General features: G+C 44.3%; 1 pseudogene; it reads right to left on the reverse strand.

The window, feature by feature from the left end:
- Positions 1–318: 318 nt before the first annotated feature.
- Positions 319–843, reverse strand: LOC104995416 (annotated as a pseudogene).
- Between the last annotated feature and the right edge of the window lie 2787 nt (positions 844–3630).

Below are 3630 nucleotides of genomic sequence, written 5' to 3' on the forward strand. Positions count from 1 at the left end.
AAATGTAAAAAATGTGTAGTTCTGAGTATCTGATGTTGACCTCCAACCTCATAAGCAAGTGGAGAGAGAAGGTCAGGATAGAAGGTCAGAGCTCCTCCCCTTCCTGGAGGAAAGGGAAGCTACGGGTGTGGCATTGGAAGAGAACACCAGGGCCCGATGGAGAATGGGACCCTCTTTCTCCTGGCACCAGACTAAGACCTCGCCCACTCCACCCCACGGCTATCCATCCTCTTCAACAGAGAACACACAAAATTATCGAAACTTGTACAGGAACGCCGAACATGGTGCAGGCGGCAAGCAGCTAGCTGACCAAGAGGACTAGAGCTTGTCCCCCTGCTTCTTGGCAGGCAGGATGGTGAACGGCTCAGCTTCCTCCTCCTCACTCCCCTCTCCTATGCTCTCCTCCTCAGAAACATCATTGCTTCTGCATAGGGCCAGAACTTGACAAGAGGTGGAAGGTTACAGGTAGCTGAAGCTGGAAATCATCCGAACAGCATAGGTTGGCAGGACAACTTGAGGCTGGCCACAGGTACCGTGATGTCCTGGTGATCATGGTTCCTGGCCATGACTTCTACAACGTTACACTCTTCTTTGTGCCCTGCCCACCCCCAACCTGGTGAGGCAGAGCATGGTCAAAACCAGAATGTGCTCTGCACCATCCTCTTCCTCTACCTTGAAGATGAAAGAGCAGGTGTGGCCTGGGAGCTCACAGATGAAGAAAAGTTGTCCATAGTAATGGAGCCAGCACCCCCTACCCCGCCTCCTGGCCAGGCTCCACTCTTCTAACTCAAGAAATGCCAAGATGGCAGCGCCGCCAGCCACACGGCAAAGGCCATCAGCCATGTTTCTGTATTTTTAAAAAATATATTTGATCTTTAAAACACTGGAAGTTACTTTTGCTCTCTTACTGCAACTCTTCCAAATAGGCAGTCAACTACCCCAACATTACTTACTAAATACCCCATCCTTTCCCATAGTTATCGGAAATGGACTTGGATCACTTTAGTTGAATGTCTCCTCAAAATATAAAACAAGATAAAAATTTTTACCCATGCTATAAGCAAAAATGTTAAAGATTCAAAAAATCCAGCTTTAGAGAAGGTGTATGGAAACAGGTACTCTCATACACTGTTGGGGGAAATGTACATTACTAAACATTTTCAGGAAGGTAATATGAACATATCTACCAAAAATTTGAAAGTACATCTCTTTGACCCAGGAATTATATCAATTACATTTCTAAAACATCGATCTAACCACAATACTCACACAGGTCTAGGCAGACAGATAGATTGCTATTTGGCAAAGCACTGTTTGTTATGACAAAGGAATGGAAAAGTGAAAATGGGCCCTGAATGACTGCATTCATTAGAGGACGGTCCTAAAAAATACACCACGTAGCTAATGGAAAGAATACAGTAGGGCTTCCCTGGTGACTCAGTGGTAAAGACTTTGTCTGCCAATGCAGGAGACATGGGTTTGATCCCCAGTCCGGGAAGATTCCACATGCTTCAGAGCAACTAAGCCCATGTGTCACAATTATTGAGCACATGTGCCATAACTACTGAAGCCTGAATGCCCTAGAACGCATGCTCCACAACAAGAGAAGGCCTCGCTCGCCACAACTAGAGAAAAGCCCTCAATGGATTATCCAAAGCAGAGCTAACATGCAGGAAAGGAGATGAGACAAGGTGGAGCGAAGAAAGAGAAACCAGTGTCCCACCCTCCTCTGCAGGCTGTGAGCCCAAGGCAAGGAAGACCCAGCACAGTCAAAAATAAAAACAAATAAGTAAACAAATATTTTTTAAAAAGAATACAGTAGCTCTATGTGTACTAACATGGAAAGATCACCAGGGCATATTTTATAGTAAAAAATGAAACATTTCAGAACATTATATATAGTATGATTCCATTTACCCATTCTTAAATTCTATATTTATATATGTACATATAGGGGTATAAACAAAAGAAATGTTTACTAGGAAGGGAGAAATGTCAGGGAGAAGTGACTTCTGTATTGTTGGATGCTTTTACAATAAGAATATACTCATGTATTGGGTGGGCCAAAAAGTTCAAATGGAAAAATGGAAAAACCCAAATGAACTTTTTGGCCAAGACAACATGATTATGCAATTTTTAAAAAATACAGAAATAATAATGGAAGAACACTCATCACTTTGATCTGATCAAGCTAGATCAGAGAACAAGGCACAGAGATTCAAGCTGCCTGAACACTCGCACAGGCCACTGTGAGGTCAGCTGGGACTGGGGATGAATCATGCCACCCACTCAGGACTCCAAGGGTCCACCCCTAGCGCTGGGGAAGGGTGAGGCGGCTATACTGCCATCAAACCTAAAACAGGGAAGGCAGGAGCTTCTTTAAGAAAATGGGAGTGGCAAGCAGGGAGGGTCATCAAATAATGACCACCAGGGTGAATGCACAGGAAATGTGTGTTGGGAGCATCATTACCTCTCATTCGGGGGGCCAGCCCATGAATGCCCTTGGACACCGCCATTTCTCCCAGTGATACAGAAAATGCAACCTACATGGGAAGGAAAATCCCAAACAGAAGGAATATATGGATATGTATAGCTGATTCACTCTGCTATACAGTAGAAAGTAACACAACATTGTAAAACAACTACACTCCAATAAAAAAATTTTTTTTAAAGATTACAAGGGCAAAGTTCTAGGGAAAATACAACTCAATAAAACCAACTTTAAAAGAAAAAAAATGCACCCACAGGGTATCAGGAGAATCACACCCAGACAGAACCCTGTCTGCTTGTCTCCAGGGAACCAGTCACAGGAAATCATCAGAAATGAGTTCAAAAGGCAGTCAGATTTCTGGCATGCGCTCCCGATCTCTTCCCAGACTGGTCTCCAGGTGCCCTCAAAGAGCAGGCATGAGATTTCCCCCAAATTAAAGGGCTCCCATCAATAACCTCAGATATGCAGATAACACCACCCTTAGGGCAGAAAGTGAAGAGGAACTAAAAAGCCTCTTGATGAAAGTGAAAGAGGAGAGTGAAAAAACTGGCTTAAAACTCAACATTCAGAAAACTGAGATCATGGCATCTGGTCCCATCACTTCATGGGAAATAGATGGGGAAACAGTGGAAACACTGTCAGACTTTATTTTCGGGGGCTCCAAAATCACTTCAGATGGTGACCGCGGCCATGAAATTAAAAGACGCTTACTCCTTGGAAGGAAAGTTATGACCAACCTAGATAGCATATTCAAAAGCAGAGACGTTACTTTGCCAACAAAGGTCCGTCTAGTCAAGGCTATGGTTTTTCCAGTGGTCATGTATGGATGTGAGAGTTGGACTGTGAAGAAGGCTGAGCACCAAAGAATTGATGCTTTTGAACTGTGGTGTTGGAGAAGACTCTTGAGAGTCCCTTGGACTGCAAGGAGATCCAACCAGTCCATTTTGAAGGAGATCAGCCCTGGGATTTCTTTGGAAGGAATGATGCTAAAGCTGAAATTCCAGTACTTTGGCCACCTCATGTGAAGAGTTGACTCATTGGAAAAGACTCTGATGCTAGGAGGGATTGGGGGCAGGAGGAAGAGGGGACAACAGAGGATGAGATGGCTGGGTGGCATCACTGACTCAATGGATGTGAGT

Source organism: Bison bison, unplaced genomic scaffold, assembly GCF_000754665.1.
Source record: "Bison bison bison isolate TAMUID 2011002044 unplaced genomic scaffold, Bison_UMD1.0 scf7180017864280, whole genome shotgun sequence".
NCBI classification, from domain to species: domain Eukaryota; kingdom Metazoa; phylum Chordata; class Mammalia; order Artiodactyla; family Bovidae; genus Bison; species Bison bison.